This window comes from Trichoplusia ni, chromosome 15 (assembly GCF_003590095.1).
Source record: "Trichoplusia ni isolate ovarian cell line Hi5 chromosome 15, tn1, whole genome shotgun sequence".
In the NCBI taxonomy this organism is placed as follows: domain Eukaryota; kingdom Metazoa; phylum Arthropoda; class Insecta; order Lepidoptera; family Noctuidae; genus Trichoplusia; species Trichoplusia ni.
In genome coordinates this window covers 8,851,676-8,871,490 of record NC_039492.1, presented here as the reverse complement: position 1 = coordinate 8,871,490, position 19,815 = coordinate 8,851,676, and the positions used below count along the sequence as shown (strand labels likewise).

Genomic DNA, 19,815 nt, shown 5'->3' with positions numbered 1-19,815 from the left:
TTATTGCTTCTCTATTTAGATTCCATTCGTGATTGTTACACGCGTAGGCTAGCGCTGTCCTCCCTTGAATATAAAGAGCAGATCTTAGTTGCCGCGTGACTAACCTGCCAGAAGGTATTACCATCGATTGTATGCTAAGCAGCGGTGACTGCAGCCACGCCATCGCACCGCAGCCATTGATCGCCCGACAACGGCGACAGGGACCGACGTGATTAGCAAATGCCAAATTCAATTACAATGGCCTTGTCGCCATAAAAGTATTGGTATACCAATAAGATGGTTGCCAATTGCGACGAACGAACGGAACTTGTGAGTGTCTAGTTCCGAGTGTTTATTCTCAGAATACCAATTGTGAGAATGGATCTGTTAACGTATTTAAAGAGTATTTAGTTGCTAATGCGAAGTGTAGGCTTGTGGCTTGTAATTTAACTTTATTTAGCTTTTGTAGAGACAACAGTTGAACACTACAAAATACCAAAAGCAACATTTCGTATATGTACAGGAACCGGACATTGTTGTATGTGATGAATAGTCATCGGACCATTACGTAATAGTGTATTTGTGTGCCATTATGCTTAATATTGTGGCTCGATTGAATTCGCACATTGATTAATATAAATTGTCAGTAAGTTAAGTAAGTGAAATGTTGAATGAGGTTGACGCTGTAATTATTGTTGACATTAACGGAAAGTAAGCTCTATTTTCAATCAGTCTTAAATGGACTTTCGACCCTACATTTTGAAATTAACGCAATACCTAGCGACAAGCCACTGTTGAAATGTAGAGTTTTATTCTAAACAACCGCATTCGTCTTGTTAACACCCACCCCTGAAATTATCTATACGTAGGTTATAAACTTGTTGAGAGCATTATTCACAACTATATTTCGTTAAAAGATGATCCTTTCTAATTGTAATATTATATTGGTTTAATATATTGAAAATTCGCTAGCTCAACCCAGGGATTTTTCAACAAACTATATATCCACAAAAGTTCATATTTTTTTAACGTTATACACATTACAAAAGGTCAGTAGGCATTATTAGAGGCAGATATTTTCAAGCAAACCTGAAAGTTCATGTTTAATTACACGTTTCAAGTGAGTTTTATGTGAGCTTATTAAAGGGATCAGCAGTATAACACCATTCCAAGTACAGGCAAAATCAACGAAGTAACCAAAACACATACGTAATAAAAAACAACTCAATGTTACACAGTCCAAAGCCAGCTCAAGATCAAGTGAAAGTTACAGATTGATTCCGCGTTTGAAAATGAGTTTATTTTTAAATAAAACTTACACACAATCTTATAGTGATGTAAGGGACCATTCTGTTTTCATAAATTTACCCGATGCCAATTTATCTGTATACTGAAAACAAATAGTGTTATCAATGTTTATGAATTCGGTTTTTATTAAAATAGATTTCAACGGGACACGTGTTCAGAAGATGAAGACCTATTCATAAACACAAACAGTTTCAAAACGTGATATATAACTCTACACCTTTTCGTTAAGCAGATAGAGTCGATTCGCGAAAAATCCTAACTGATGATAATAATTCCAGATTTGATGTATCTGTCTTTAAATTTATAGGTACCTAAAGCTAATTGAATAACAAACAATGCGTGATATCCAATATATATTTGTTATCGGACGTATGTATGTGCACTTCCCGGGTTAATTCGACAGAATTCGGCCATCGCTTAATATCACTTGGTTGTTTTCGTAACCAGCATCGGGTCAGATAAGATAACTCTTATAACAGCTGGTTGCCAAGTGAATATTATCAACTGGACCTTGTTAGCTGATCATGTGACTTCAGTTCTTTGCCGACTGTTTTTTTATTCATTTGTTTTTCTCGACTTCGTTCTTATATCGATGTTTGAGCTATTGCAGTGTTGCGAACTTTGAACTCTGCTCGGTTTGTGGAGGCTAGCTTTTTATTATTAACCTATTTGTTATTGCTTGAATTACTTATACGTCACAGACCAGCTGTGTCGGTTTTGTTTTTTCGGAACCGCCTGCCAGTCCGCCTGGATGAAGATGGATGAGTTTTTTCTTTTATTTCAGTTCCTCGACAAACTCTGTTGACTGACATATAATTGAGAGACTAATTTGTAAACAGACTCGTTGCTCCATATTTTCGCTTGACTGAGTGCGGTTTACAGATATTTTGTAATTAAATATTTCACCGATAAACTTCTGCCGCTTGATATCGCTGGTCACGTACACACTCGCTAACTTATTTACCTACTAAAGTATCGAATAAAAACAACTACATGCAGACTGAACGAAAATAATCTATCAAAAACAAAGTTGTGATTTATGTATCGAAGCTCTACATTATTGTAATCACCTAAATGATTGATGATACGTTTAGTTCATTCAAGTACTGAAATCACTATTACTCTACACTAATACACTAATTTGCAGACTAGTATGTCTGTTAATGTTGATTATCTGTGGAATAATTTTCTCCAAAACCCTAAAGCAACTCATTTTGCTAAAAAAGAAAGATTTACATTACATATAAGACGGATTTCATAGTTTACTTGTTCTCGGGCATAATTATATTTTCTTTTATAATGCAAGGCCTTCAAAGGCCAAAGGTAAGGCTTAAAAAAGTTTGGTAGAACGACCAATGTAGTTATTGATATGTAATAGGTAATTGACCTAAAAACTTTTACATCCTTCTTCGTTTTTCTCTGATAAATTGCTTGTAATACAATGCTCATAAAAAGAAATAGCGCACTACCAACGGTAGGTACTTGTTAAACGTTTAATTTAAGATAACATTGACAGTTACACGGATGAAGAATCACCTAGTTAACAAGAAATTCTACTTTTTACCGGCGTTGTAAACAGAAACAATTAACCAAGACATTTTAAATGGATACTATCAACAGAAACGCCTATTGGTCGAGGTCGACATAGAAACAAGGTGCGTTGTCAATTGGAAGCATAAATAATAAATATTTGGAAGTGAGAGCGACGCACGCGGATGTGTGGTGACGTCACAATGGAGGCACACGCCGCGCGCCTGCGCCGGCCGCCGCTATGCGCTTGTTGATACACGCGCACGCGTTCTTCGAGGAAGAGCCCTCTTCAATGGAGCGAGGAAGATGCCGCAAACTGTTTTCAAAACGATACCCAGAATCAGCAATACTGCGATTCGAGAGAACGTAAATATGTTGTGTCAACACAGCGACAACAAGCTCCGGAAACAAACGATTCACGACGCACGAAGCATGCGTGCCGAGTTCAGTTTTCACCTTTCTAAACGCTATATTGTAGAGCAAGGTTCCAACAGTATAATATGTTCGCAGACGACCTTGCGCGGGCTGGCTTACAGTGGACGATTATTGCTAGTGCTAGTTGGTGGTAAGGCACGGTAAAATTAATAGGCAACATTGAACTTGAACGTGTGTTGCGGTGCGTGCGGCTGACGTCACGGCAGCTCACACTACACGTGCGAGGCTGGCGCGGCCGCCGCAAGGCCGCTGCCGGCTATCGCGCCGGCCACCGCCGTGCGCGCCTAACTAACCGTGAACACAGCCTCACATGCACAGACAACGACATATACACCACAGATATACACTCTACATACATCCTACTTTCAAACTGTCAGAAGTCTTGCTTGAAATCTTTTATCAGATTCTGTAACGTTCCAATATCAAATATAAAGTCTTTAGACAAACAAGAAAGTAAAATAACCACACTTTAAAGGCGACAACGTTACACTCTTTTGTAATGTAGAGCCATCATTATAACTGTAACGGTAGTCTTAAATGAATATACTTTTAATACAGTGATTCATTGCAACAGGCTATAACTAACCGCCAGGAAAATAATTGTTTTACTTTTCATTATTTATCCATTTCATTTAGGTACTTATAACGACTTATAAGCACCAAATAATAATTAATACGAACTTTACCTGACTAACAATGATTTCATACAATTGATGACAATGATTCCTCATTAAGTAATATTAAACTAGGATGAGGCAAATGGCATTTATATTTCGTAATGACAGATCTATACAATAATATCAATTATTTCCTTAATTAATGTTAAATTGAATACTTGTCAATTGTTTATTCATTTTACCTATCTGTGAATAAAGAGCAAAACATAATTAGAAACTGTGTCATATACTTAGGTAAATAAATATATAGTTTAAATACAATAAATGTGCAACTTATTTCAGTATTTTTTCTGTCAAAATTATTTCTACCATTTTAAATTGCTCTACATCCGGCTGTAGGCTGTCTTTCAGATAACAGGGTGTAAATTTAGCCATCGACACATGTTACGTACGAAAACCGTATCTATATCACCGAAAATCGATAAAATATTGATAAAGAAAATTTACACTAAGGTTATCGGATCCATCATTGATACGAGCGATAAATAAATGCAAGTTAATGTTCTCGACTATGTATTTATATCAAGTTTGTTAGTCACACCCGATAACGGTGTTTCACATTTTAAACGATGCTAAATAAAGTTGAAAAACGATATTCAACAGTGGAAAACTGTTTTAAACGGACTTGATATTCAAGAACAACTTTACAACACTTACTTTGATTATAAATAGCTACTTACATATCGCTCTATCTCTCTCTCTGTCAGTTGTAAACAAAATGTAAGTCTTTTGTTTATACTCATAAACACTGTTTTTACAAGATAACATGCTATCAAAATATCTTGGATAAAATTTAATTAACGTAATTATTAATACAGATAATCTGCTTGCATGAAATAGAGTGATCAATAACAAATGATTGATTGCAAAATATAATGAAGTTCTCATAGTAACACTAGGCTATGCAACCTTAGTGACAAGTGACACTTCTGCAAAAAAATCGCATAAAAAGTCAAAGAAAGGAGGAGACAAGACTACGTCACGTGACATTTGACAAAAAAACTTTTTAGTCCGTCAGACAGATTTCCAAAATATATAGGGATAAGTTTTTCTCTTTATTTTGTAAACAAAAAATGAAGGGATGCAGTGGAATAAAATCTTTGAGACGTCACTTACCTAACAGTATGATTTTAACATAAACATATAAATTTCATCATCTTTAGTGCTTTAAATCTTCCTAACTCTTGAGTGAGGAAATCTGTCTACCGGACTAAACATATTTATTACATATTTATTATTATCAACGTTTAGTCAAATACCAAATTGTTGTCATCGTTATTTTTCATTTTAGTTAGATTCTCTTAGAAATTCACTAAGAGTCTATATTTTTGAATTTTAAACATTATATTATTAAGCTGAGTTCATGTGACTACTTTCTTAATAAACATGAGCAAGGTTAACATAATGTTATAAAAAGCCTTTCTAAGGTCGCAGTTGAACCTATTACTGAGGTGTCGTAATATATCGTTAGAAACTCATTTACCTTGCATAATACACATGATTGCATGTGTCATGTCTTATCCTTACTGTTCGCTGCAGTAACTAGCTTTCCATTAATACGAACCGAAGGGTTGGGCACGTGCTGTCTGTACGTTTAAATCTAACATCACTTTGCTTAATATTTTCTGATAGAATTTGTATAGATGACACTGGATTAGAGTAGAGTAGAGTCTAAGCAGTGATGTAGCTATTTGGTAACAATTATTGTGCAAATGTGCCAACAATTTTCCTTTTCGAGATTCAAATCAAACAGCTCTGTGTTCATACTTTAAATCCAACAACAAAACTAATTTTTTTTCCTTATTATTTTTACGTTATTGTACGATAAGCGTTGATAGGAATTTTAGAAGAAGAAGCCATACAATTTGAGGAAAATCAATTATATTTCCTAAATTATCTAGTTTCTGATATGACATCGTTTTTCAATACCATATTAAATCCTTGTCGTATTGTAAGCGTAAGCCACAGATTAAAAGCATAAAGATAAAGATAAATACGTGACTGAAAACTTTTGAATGTAGAATTGGAAAAAAAATACGCACAATATGTCTATGAAACAGATTTCAGGAAAAAAATATGTTTGTTAGATCATATCTACGTTTCGATAAATACCTTTATCATCTGATGTAAAGTAGAAGCATTGATATATTGATCGTGTCCAATTGAAGGCACAATTTCGTGGTATAAAAACCTGAATAAAAGTCAAGATATAGCAGATTCCTATATCATATCTGAAAAATACGTAAGTCACAAAAATACCACACTCAACTCGTGCTAGATAATTGTATTGATATCGAATATTCTGATAACTATTGATAAATTGTAATTGAATGTTTTTATCAGCCATTGAAAGCGCACTTTGTACATTTTTCATATTATTAAATAAAGCAAAACAATTGAATGTTGTCAGCAAATACAAGATATAGAATTACGTTCGAAATAGATACTAAAAAAACGTTTAATTGATGTTTTTATAATCCGCATTAATCATTACTTAAAGAGATTAGTGTTTACGTATGAAATGTACTTATATTTTTTAAGTATTTTGTGACAGATACCTACATTGAATATTTCTTATCTACTATCAAGGAGATTATGAATAATGTGGGCGCGATTTGAACAAAACGATCCTTAATCTGACCTTGAGCCATCAATATGGCATTGTGTCTCTTTCCTGTCAAGCGACTTGATAGCTGATAGAAGAGGACAGAATATCTTCTTAAATGTGTTTTCTAAGGAAAATGTAGAGCATTCAGTGTGTCTCTATAAAGTACTATAAACACACAACCTCCATGCTAGATATTCAAATGTCTACAAATTCAAGAAGGATTCAATGATCCGAAAGAATATAGAGCAGTGTTATAATAACAATTGAACCCGTAATTAAACAAATCACTATCACTGTACTCGGTTGATAGAACTGAATGCACGACTACAACAGGAAAAAGAGTGCTTATTACGATGCTCGCTCATTGCGGATTTCTTTTTAAATGTTTATTTGTGTCTTTGTAGCATTTTTATCAGATCTTTGCAATAAGCCAAAGCATATGCTTACACTGACTCACGTAACTATTATCGTTATAGGCTTATTTAAAAAAAACTGAAGGAACAATTATCAGTAATCGCTGTTTTCCAAGCTTTGGTCCGAATCAAGCAAACCCGGTCATTGCACCAGTAGGCCAACACGACAGCAATGCATTACAGCAACATATTAACACCGGGCATGCAACATTCGCTCACTTGGCGTATTTGCGTATCGCGTACTTCTTGCATAAGTGGCGTATTTCGCAACATCTTACTACAGTGTGGTCGAAAGCTGTGACGTAATCGCTGCGCCGGCGCTGCGAACCCATTGATTAGACTGACGGAGCTGTGAATGTAACCAGTTACTTAATCCTAATCATTTTATTCAATTATTACGAGCTTTTATTCATTTCTGAGGCACAGTAGTTCTGTATTGTTTGTACACAAATCTCAAGCGAGTGTTACGTATTATGTATTATAAAAGTGTGTCTTTTTGAAAGTTACATCTTTATATTAAGCTTGTAGATCTCTATTACAAAAATACTTCAGGGCTCGAAGCGAGTTTGCGCCGAATATATTACAAAATTCGATAAAATACCCCAAAACAGACCTTTTGAAACGTGTATTTAGAAATATCGCCGCTGGCAACACGCTAAATAACAGCGAAACGAGAGGTGGATGTTAAAATATTCAGAATAAGGAGGTTAGTCGTATTTTTAGATCGGACTACTGTCAGGAGATCTCGATGGCGGGTCAACAACATTGATCAAGTGCGTTTTGAATAAATTACGAGAGTAACGCAAAGTGCACACGAAATACTAATGGACAATTTAAATTCTGAATAAATTTGCAAGCTTACTGCGGAATCTTATGGATGTAAAGAACTTTGATACTTTTAATAAGCGAAAAGAGGTTTTGTTGTTTTAGAATTAAGACTTTAATTGGATTGGTGAGGAAGAAGGCTACTGAATATAAAAATAAGAGTCTTTGATTTGGAGCTGGCAGAAGTCGCAGGAATTTTAATACTATATATTTATTTACAATAGAGAATTAACCTCATGGTTATAAAAATATCATTTATCCTTTTGTTTTCTGGTTTCCGGCTATTCTTCAAAGGGAATTCCCCATACATAAAACATCTATATAGTTAAATTAACTTTGCATATACCTAGAAGGTAATACTAGACTGCTTGTTAATTTAATGTAAAGAAAAAAAAAACAATAAAGCAAAAACTATATTTCGAAGGGAAACATTCGATTCTTAGACAAAATAGTTTGTTACACACACATACACACAGACTAAGACTTAATGAGAGGGAGAGTACGATACCTAGATAGTGCATGCTAAGTTGAAAGATGTCAATATGTAGGCAATAAGAGTATCCATTATATAATGAATCTATTTGTCCTTTCCTATAACCGTCAAGTATTGATCAAATCAAGAAACGGTTAAAAAGCGAAACAAATACGAGATATTTTCATGGAATTTGCAATCTCGAAGAGGAATATTGAATTACGTTGGCTTCGGACTGAAAACCGTCCTTACCAACTATATGAAGAATATATTTATAGATTCTCTGTATTATAACTTTGGTATACTCTAATAATAATCACGTGTAATAAAATATGTCTTACAATATAAAAAAGGTAGAGTTTGTGTTTTATTGTTATTGATAATGCCTTGCAAAGGTTATAAGTTTAGTAAGTAGTAAGCAAACGGTAAGAATCCGAGTAAAATGGTATAGTGTAAGGTAAGGTTATTGGTAAAACTTGTGCCACGGGAGTAATATAAGAAGTTAATCTGGTTATAATTTAACAGATATACAAATAGTTCCGTTCTAACAAATGCCATAGGATAAGATGGCAGTTACGAAATGCCGTAATAATTAAAAATAAACGTCATGTACCAACATACACGAGTATTTACGCAGTTAGTTAAAATTTTCATTTATCTCTACAAATACCGGTTCGATAATCACAGAGTAATTAGTAATTAATGTTTTTAAAATGGCTTTGTATGGCTACGGAACTGTCTAAAAAGATATGGACAATTACGTCAATGGTGTAGATAATTGTCACGTTAAATACATGACAATTAACAGTAAATAAACAGAGTGACGCGTGCTAAATAAAAGGTGATAGACCTTTAATGTCCGTCAATTAAAGAAAGTAAAATACCCTTCATTGTTTGCAGCAGATGTATACATTCGCTGAGACGAAGGTAACAGTACAAACAAGCAACCAAGGGCCGTGTTGACAAACAACACCCTTTAATATAATCATTGTTTACCTTGCAACAATGTGTGTTTGTAATGAATATTATTTAAATGCAAATTGTTTCACGATTTTCATTGTTTCAGTCGAACCAGAAATAACTCGTGATTAAAACTCGTCGGTCAACTTTTTGTTAAACAAATACGCGAGCGTCTCCATTCAGATTTGCCTCGTGACATCTATGAAATATGTGCATGTGTCCAACGACAATTTACACAAATATAGGAAATGTATTATCATATTAAAACTGATCGTTATTCCAATTCATTGCTTGATAAATGAGTCCATTGATCAATTATTACAAAAGACGTAGGTATTATTTGGTATACATTATTGTAGGAACAATTCCCGGTAATTACAATCCAAAACTTATTTATGTGGTAATTAATTTTGACAGTTATTACGAAGGTTCCATTTGGGTCTTGTTAAAAATAGTTTTTTAGCCTTAAGACGATCAATATATGACTCAAACGAGTCATTTTTTTTTTATTCAAACACTTTTGGTGTTTGTCGCATACTTTAAAGTTTTATAAGCATTTAACTTTTTGACGCTCATTTTGAGGATATTTTATATATTTTTTGTTCAGCTCATTGTGCACATTGAACCGCCTTGGACATCCTTGGTGATCCTTTACACGTGTGTCCATCTAGAAAGGTGTGAAAAAGTATCGAGTTGAAGCTGTCTGTGTGTCTGTGTGGCCTCGTGAGTGGATTTGATAACAAAGAGTCGCGACTCAGGACCGCGTAATATGAAACACTGAAGCACTTTGATTGTTTATATATCGCAATAAGATACCGCCTTCTTACACTTGTGAGAACGTTCCGTTAACACGATCGGTATTGTGAGTTCACCGTATAACAGCGTATTACACACTAATTATGAGCTGTATAACATATCATGCTTATGTAGACTTAGCGGTGCTCAGGCTTGCATAGAGACGAGAATATTTCTTGTAAAAATGTTGTTCTATTAAGAAAATATGTTAGGATTCATTTATGAATGTAGCTATTAGATTAATTCAAGAGAATTTGCTTTTTATATTATAGCAATGCTATGTTGAATATTACACGGGTTGTCCATTACATAAGTACTTAAAATTTGAAAAAGAAACTGAGCGTTATAGATCACTATAACTCTCGAATATGTATTAGGAACCAGAAGAACGCTTATCAAACTGCCACGATTACGCGACTCTACCTGTCTTTCTACAAGACTTTCTTCGTCACTGACACTTCATTTTACATCAGTGGTATTTAATTACAAGTATTTTTACCATGCTAGATACAGTTAAGTCTAAAATATTCCATCAAACATGTTTAGGTATACATAAACCATTAATTATTTATAAACGGCATTCGGATTTCCAACTCAATAATACATTCAATAAATACTCGTGTTATTTTTTTTCGTTAATATATTATTATATCCTTCCTTGTATTACTTAATAAATAGTGTTAATTTTAATTTATTCATAAGTATGATACATAATATTGTAGGTTGTAACATTGTTTGTAACATTGTAAATATTGCACGAAAAGTTTCATTTTTGTCAAAATTATGTTTTAATTAACGTCAGAAGGTGGGGTAGATGTACGTGCTTTAATCTATAAAATGTACGAATTAAGTAATTTATTTTATCAATTTCCATTATCATAATTCAACTTAGGTACCAATAGACCGTCAGTCAGTTGTCAGGGAATATTACAAAACTTTTTGCCTGAATATCTGAATACAACATTAAAAAAAGAACGATTTTAAACTGACTGTCGGGTTGTAAACGGCGATTTACTCTTCAAACCAACTGTATACTGCTGTGAAGGTTCATGTAAATCTATCAACAGAATTGATAGCAATAAACATTTAAATTTCCATTGCATAACCTTTCAACTACGCTCCTCGATACAATGATAACATTCCAGCTCCGACTTCAAGAACAGCAACAGATTAGCAAAGTAATCAGATAGTATTAGAGCACTGTTTGTTCGACCCGCTCGTTATTTGCCGTACATGTTTTATGTACAATTGAAACGTAACGTTCATTCAAGTCTGTTAACTATTTATATACATACATGCGTCTATGTACTAAAATAAAACGTGTATGCATACGAATACAGGTATGCGAGGTATTATCGTGGCTAATACAGCTGATAGCGTCAGATATCGGTACGTAGGCGGGCGCGGTAGCTGCAGCCTGATAACACACACACATGCACGAACAGCCCCTACGTACACATGCGAACCGCCGCGTGTGTGAGTGTGTAACATTATCTGTGACACAAGCTATGATACCTCTTTGTTTTCTTTGCAACCGCCGCTTGTTATCCGACAAATGGTCCTCGTTTATTTAATAGGTATCATGCACCCTTAGCGGAGTACAATTACGGTTAGTTTGTTAATACGCTGACGGTAATAACATGTTACAAGCGAATTTATATTTTATACAAAATGTATTCAATTAAATTTCATCGTGAACTTGTTCGAGATTAATATCTGCAATTATATAAGGTTGTAGATAAGTCATTTTCACTGATAGTTGATTACCTGCGTAAGCTTGATATTAAAATCATTCATTTAAAATATTATAATTATTTTTTCAAAGTAAAAAGAGTGAATTCCGCATTAGAACATGGTTTTTAGCTCGGAAAAGATAAATTTGCTGATGTGTGTAAATTCTTTTGTATTTTATTTATCAACATCCTGAGTGCAATCCCACGGTTATGTTATTACAATTAAAACTGTAAATACTGACTGGAGCGCTATTCTTAAACCATGCAATATTTTTTTCAATAGAAGAGCTGTGAAAACTTTAATGTTACCTGTTTTTTTAATTTTAATTCATTTTGCCTGATTGGTATTGCCATTGGAGGTTATATCGTTTTACGAATCAGAATAAATATTAATTGAATCATAATGCATCCAGCTTGTACTCAGGCATTTTATTAAATTGTCTTAGGTAACTTAAACATACAGACTAAGTCATCAATTCCGAGAAAACTTAAAGGAAATTGTATATATAAAGACACCTACTTAACTTTGTTTCGCATAAATAAAAATAACATACAATATTGTCTCTTGACGATATTTTGTTACCTGCAAAAGGATAAAAGCCACTTGAAACTTCTAACCTCTTTGTTTACATTATGGCCTCCTTTTTAAACCTTTTTAAATAAGAGTTATACTGTAGAGATGTAGACCGGCTCTCTTTCAGTACTGCAAGTCTTATTTTGAGTACAGTATCATGAATACATGTGATACTGTAACTTATATTAAAAATTATTGTAATTCAGTCTTTAGATAAAATGTTTCGCTATGACAGTTTCGTAAGCAAATAGTTTTCATTCTGTAATTGAAAAACTAAGTACCCATCCAAAGAAAACTTTTTTTGGTTGAAGAAGCCAATATTTATTCAATTTTATGAGAATTCCTTTGAAACTCTCTAATAAAACATTAAAAAAAATACCAGTTTTTTGTATCACAACATAATCCGTAATTTCTGGTTTAAAAACGAAGGGTACTGATATCGATTCAGTAGTTGACACAAGTCACGATGTCTAACCATTACAAGATCATTTTAATCTCTGGGTTTTCCTTCACATCCTTCTTAAGCATGTTCTACGTCACTTTGGAAGTATCTGAGCTTGTTACATGTATTGTAAGCCTTTATCTCTCGAATAGATATGTTTGGTTCTGTTTTGACGTATGGATGTAATGATAAAGATTGTTCTTCGAACGATGTTTGCATGATAATTGTAGAGTTCTATGAAACCGATTATTGTGTTACAATTGCTGTTATTTTATACATTTCATTCGTGTTACTTATTGGAATTGAAGGAGTTTAATAGAATAGTTGTCTGATTGCTTAAACAATTAAAAAAGGACGAGAAAAGCATTTTTTTTTACTCTAAACCGTCGGTCTAACTCGCTGTATGCGAAGTGTTACTTATTTTATCTACAAATCAAACGTTTTTATTTAATTTACTTTTATTTTTAGTAAATAGTTTCGTTAGAAACCATTGCTATGAGTACAGATTGAGTAGATTTAAAATATTACCTACTTAGATATTGAGTAGAGTTCTAAGTACTGACTCTACCACTGCTTATTTAGGTTACACAAAATTAACCTATTTGTTAGGCTTCAAAATTCCATTTTGTATTTTCTAGAACTATATATTTTAAATGAAACTTTTTTTAAGATCTGTAAAAACATTTTTTTTGCCTTTAAATTTAAACCAATTACATTTTTAAGCAAGTACTTTAAGGTTATTGCTAAAAATATGTCTGTCACTTTTTAATATTAAGCTAGGCGTGTGCTCATTTGGTTCCATTATATTTGTTTCATTTATCATCAACAAAGATATTTAAATAAGCGGTAGTACGTAGCATTGCGTGTACACTCACTTGTGAGTTCAAAGTTTATCTCTCGACCTAACTCCCACTATACGTAATTTTCCTACTCGATCTAATTTTAACTCATCAATTATTGAAACTGTATTGTATTATTGATAACGAATTATCATATTGTCACTGTAATTATTTAACGATTAAACCTCAGGATTTACAAGGCATTTATTTGTATCAATAATTGTAATGTTTAATTAGTAATTTGTACTGTTATTGTTCGTTCGCACTCTAGTATGTCTGATAAATAAGGTTGTTATAGTAGAGTCACATGAGAGAATAAATACTTTTTCTTGGAATTTAATACGCTGAGATTCTTGGGATTGTTCAATCAAGATTATTTTTCTTCGTTTAAATGTCATCTGCGAAGGTTTATTATTGAATCTTAAAGATATTTTTTTATCTTCTACAGGTAAATGACGATAAGTAAATGGTTGAGATCTTGCTATGCAATTATTTTTTAATTTTACCCAGAAGTGAACTAGTTTCATAGTGTATGTATTGCGATAAATAAACAGTGATTTTAGAGGTACCAATTAACATATAGGCATTGTCAAGTAGCTGAAAAACGCATTTTATACTTATTACGCGAATTGTACTTAAAATATGTATCCAAATAGCATATAAATATGTATTCTTATTTTTCAATTCACACTTATGTAACTTTAAACAAGATAAATGTTAGAATGTTTTGCAAAGATACTTGTAAATAACTTAGCGGCCTATAGCTACGTGTGTAGGGCCATTAAACGCCGAATGACCTAAATCACGCGAGAGACACTACTCTGAGGTCATGTGGAGATAGTAGAGCATGTAGACACATAAAACTGACACTCAGTCATATGCTAATTAGCTGACACTTAACGACGGACTATCACGTGGAAATTAATAAGAAACACTGCCTCGTCACACACATAACTGCAGGTAAAATCGCCGTGTCAGAATAAAACTGTAGGTACCAACATACACACACTTTGTACGTGCAACGTAAGATCATTGACATGTAACGAATGCTTAAAATTATAATGTTTCCAACATATTGACATAATATAAGACCGGTTTAGTTATTTTCACGCCACGACGTGCCAGATACGAAGACACGTTACGTCTAAAATGCTACCGGTGTCTTATGATAAAATAATGATCATGTTGAAAGTTAACGCGTGTCATTTAGGTAGAGAGCCTAATGTTCTAACGTTGTTACCACCGATATACCTACGAGCTGCGTGTTACACTCAACTATTCAAGTGTTTTCAAGGTTAACTTGGCAGGGTAATAAAGGTAGAACTGAACTGAATGTAAATATGGGGGAAATGGACGCTTCAGCCACGAAATATTGAGCATAACGCATGTAAGGGCAGTGAGCAGCAGGCAGCAGGCACCAGAGCAAGCTGGCGAGAGGTGGGCTGCCGACACGCTCGGAAACAACCTAAATAAAGCGGCCAGCAGGGAGCAGCGCCTGACGGACGCGGAACACGCACACACGCGCGGCGCACACACCCGCGCCGCCGCACACACGCGCGCGCCTAACGCACACACTGCTCGCCAGACGAAAATAAAATCCACTCGTATGCGCCATGCAAATAGGAAGGCGGCCCGTGCACGCGAGTCGCCAAATCAACTAACAGATCCTTACGTTTCGTGGCACTGTCGCAAGACGGTCACGGGCGCAGCATCGCAGGCCGCGGGTCACAGCAACGCTTGCCGGTCGGAGATCTCATCCGAGGGAAGGCGCCGCCGTCCGACACTCCGAACTGGTTTCGTACGCTCGGATTCCGATGGAAAAGTACACGGGCGTAACGTCCACGAACATTCGGCACTCGCGGTATAGCGCGCCGGTTTCACTGCGGTCACTCGGCAGGAAAATCAACGGGCGGAGATTAGCATGAATGATATCATGGGTCGATGTGACGACGAAGCAACGGAATAGAGTGCGACGTCGGCGCGGGTCGCGCTGCGACTGGCGGCGGCACTACGCGGAGCCCCGTGCGTAGTGAGTGGCCGTGAGGCGCGGGGACGAGGAAACCCGGCGCGAGTACGGAGCGCCCGGCGGCGCGGGGGGTGCGGATTAATCACGTAGTAAGTATGCCCTCCCCCTGCCCGGCCCCGGCCCCGCGCCGGGCCGCACCGCCCGCGGCGCCGCCACCGATAGAACCTGCGCTCCACCGATACATAAATAAATACTAAATGCAATATGAGCGCTCGTCGTGCCAGACTGAAACCGAACACTTCTCGAGCGAAATGAATTCTTGTGTGAGCGTTGGCCGTTGCCACCGAATGTTGTCGGCACCGGCAGGGCCGCAGGTCCGGCGTGCGCCTCCGCCGCCGGCCGTCGCGCTCCGCCACGTAAAGTCATGATGCAATGCAACTGTTAAACGCCTCTAAAGTTATCAATCAGCCCGAGAGATGCTGTTATGTAGAGTTGTCGAACGAGTGCTCGCCGTTTCAACATAATATGAAAGTTTACTTCCGCGGTGATGCGGTGTATGGTTGAAAACACTCAATCAGGGCGTCGGTGGTTTCCTCTCGTGGCAGCCTATCAATAGGTGTCCGTGTTCATCGGTAACAATTTTCTGGGCAGTGTATAATTGCATCAACTCTCTACAACAGGTATTTCCCACACACATCTCCAGTGGAAAGGTTCTGGAACCGGTTCTATAATTCTATGTCGCTGACGTCACGCCGTGCCTCGAGCTCATGATACCTACCTTTGAGACCTTTCTACTTTTTATCTCCACACTTAGTGTCTACTCGTTTTGAATGCTACCTTACACATTTATTACAAGTTAGTTTGTATAAAAGCATTCCTTAACATGCCGACTACACAATGATGAAAGCAATGCTTGTAAAAAGCTAAAATGTTTGAATACATTAGTACATGTACTTGAGTTAATTTGAAGTTGTTACAAAAAAGGGTGAAATAGTTTTACTTGTAAACACAATTGTCAGTAGCGGCGCACTTGGATATAATCCTGGTTGTTTCCATTGTGTTCGAGAAACAGTTACCGAGATAAGCCTTAAAAAGAATTATCCTACAATAATGGGAGGGGCCCTAACGACCAGTTAGACGTGGTTATTGTCAAAGAAGTGGTTTCATTTATACTAAGCTATTGGGTCATAGATGTAGGTACTCGTACTTAAAAATAAGTTGCTAATGGAATTCCCAACTTCGCGCTTAATTTAATTATTCTGACATTATCCGAAAAGGGTAAAGTAACGAAAAGTATCTAACTCTATCTATCATACGAATATTAATATTATAATTATCAAAAATAAGTTAATACAAAGCTAATATCCTAGAAGCCCTATCCTAAAAATAACAACTAAAAACTGTCTCTACATGACTCTACATTTTGCTCTCCCAAGAAATCGATTTCAAAACTTTGAATTCGATAAAACATAAATGAGAGAAAAACAGTAGGTACGTATTGTAGGGAATGACCATAGTAAAGTGTAGAGTACTCTACGTCCTATAAGCGTTGAACTCGGGAAGGGCCATCGATCGATTCGCCACACTCAGGCGCAACTGAGAATCAAACGTGTTTTTTTTTCATCTTACGAAACCTTTTAATGCATTTCGAACTAGTAGATGTTAGCTTAAGTATTTTCTGAGGCGATCGTTTTAAATTTGGTGTTCTTATAATTATTTTATTACGTTTTTATTTGTTTATTTTCTAGGAATCAAGAATTAATATAAATTTTTCAAGGTTTCTTTTGTTTTAAGTTGTAATTTAAATCTACTTCCTAAGCTCGCTTTATATATAAACTTAATTGTATGATTTCTCATACATATCAAATATTTTCAGTCCATTCGGGTAAGGCAGTATGCTATATTATTAAATGTTGAGTAAAAGATATAGTTAGAGGCGTGTGGAAGTCACAAAGAGGTCATCTATTCTTAAGCACTACTTCTGTATGAAAAAAGAATCTAAATTGTATTCCTAATGCCTTAACGAATATAAATTAAATAAAGCTATTTATTATCAATACTGACAAACGATAAGTTTTAACATCTTACGGAAACGTGGAAACCAAATAAAAATTTGGAACTGCCAACCCTGAGTGATCAAAGCTTGGTGATCAATGCTCAATAAGACTTGCAAACAGTATGACAGTTGAAGTCTGGTATTATTATAATTTCAAAACACCATGTTTACTCAAGTAGTGAGTGCGTGCGCGCACAATTTAAATGGCCGGTCCCATCGTCGCGGTGCGTGACGCTAGCAGGTGCGCCTGCGCATAGCTACCATGTGATCTACTATTTTACTCAGATTATTATTATGCTCATTGAACAAAACAAATGCAAAACCTATTTTCATATTAAAGTAATGTCTTCCAAAGTTCCTAAAAATAAGGGTCCAGTCTTTATGATCCTTTATAGCCCTGAAAACAATTACAACTCTAATGAAGTTTATTTTTAATTTAATTAATTTCTTAATTATTAACGTGGAAGATAAATCAAAGAGAAAGCCAAATTAAAGACATGATTATTGTAATTTAATATCAATGTTGTTTCCATGCGTGAGTTACTTTAAAAGGTAAAGAAACAAAAAACAAAAGATAATTTAAATGATAAAATATACCTCTAATCAACATCGCCTTGAGAAAAACAATTTTTCTTAAGAATCCAATTATTTAGACAATCAATTGTGTTTCAAGCCTAATTGAAGGATTCCAAAGAAATCGCTCTTCTCTTGATTTAACTACTTGTGCCTGAAATTGAGTCTTTTTATTCTTAAGAGTGTTGTGAGTGGTTGAAATTCGAGTGAATAAGTACTTACTTGTTGTCAGGGTTGCGTACAGGAACGATACCTCGATACTTCGTCAAAATATATTATGCCTCTTTTTATATTTCGGCCAACTGTTTGGACGACAGCACTGTAAGTACTGGGCCCCAATTCTGCTATTTACAATGGCCGATGAATGAATGGAAATTGGATTAAATGGTACTATTCGAATTATTCTAAGGATTTTTCCAATACAATAATTTGAAATTCAGCACGGGGCGGAACACTCACGGCCAATACAATGAATTTCCAAATATTTTGTATAGAAATATGCTTAATAGGAATAGTTTCGAAAACAAAAACTAACAATCAAGAAACGGGATTACATAAGATCCTTTAAAATGCTGAAAAATATATTTTCATCGAATATTTACTAATTAAAACATTGGCAAAACCTAAATTCATTAAGTAATTATTATTAAATTAATATATTTCATGAGACGGAACCATAGGGACTTACTACTTTCGCTCATTTGTAACTAAGTGCTTAATCTGTTTATGTTCGAATATTCTTGGTATCAATTTTCAAAATACTTGTCTAGATATAATAACATATAATTGATGTATAGAATCGAGAGCAGTTTGTTGACTCGTCTGTGCGGTAGGCGACAGGGTGCAGACGTCTGCCTACCCACGCATACGCGAATGACTGCAGGTAATGCTCTGTACCGACGCGGTTAGTTAGTGCTATTTTCAATAGATCACTGAGCAATTGTTGCTTGATTATTTTTAATCCCAGACGTCAAAAGAGGAGTGTTGTAAGTTTGATTTGCCTGTCCGTTTTTCTGTGGCATCATAGCTCCCTCACGAATTGAGCGATTTCAACTTAAAAACGTTTTTAAAAAAAGTTTTGACATTTTATTATTTTTATATCTGACTAGTTTAAAGACACTTTTTGCTGTTTTCCAACTATTCAGCACGAAACATAATTTTCACATCATTGTTCGTATATCCAAAATTAAAAAAGTATTGACCAAGCATAGACTGAACGTTTATAGACTTCTATACAACATTGTATTACTACAACTTATATTGTATTTAGGAAAGGCATAAACAGGTAATAAATAAAACAGTCTCCTGACAGCGATGGCCTCGTTTTATCACAAATATCTTACAACTTGGCACGAATTGCACTTTTATTTGTTGTAGACATACTGTTAACACATACTTACGATACGTGTATGTTAAGCTTCGCGTGAAATATTAACTTTATTTAAATCAATGTTCGATTTTGGACCGAATCTGTTCGCTTGACCTATTGACCTACTCACGCGACGATTACAATGCTTTTCTGATGTTTTCTTTGTTATTTCAAGAGTTTTATTTACAATTTTCCAACGCTCGTTTATTGTTCGAATATGATTTTTTAAACTTTATTCTTTGTTATTTTATTTCCTCGAAT

General features: G+C 35.1%; 1 protein-coding gene across 1 annotated transcript in view; it reads right to left on the bottom strand.

Annotated features, from left to right (window-relative positions):
* LOC113501544 (ataxin-1-like) overlaps positions 1–15,721 on the bottom strand; it is a 31,429-nt gene extending 15,708 nt beyond the window's left edge. Inside the window, exon 1 of the mRNA XM_026882731.1 lies at positions 15,263–15,721. The gene's annotated coding sequence lies outside the window, so the exon portion shown is untranslated. The remainder of the gene's footprint in view (positions 1–15,262) is intronic.
* Between the last annotated feature and the right edge of the window lie 4,094 nt (positions 15,722–19,815).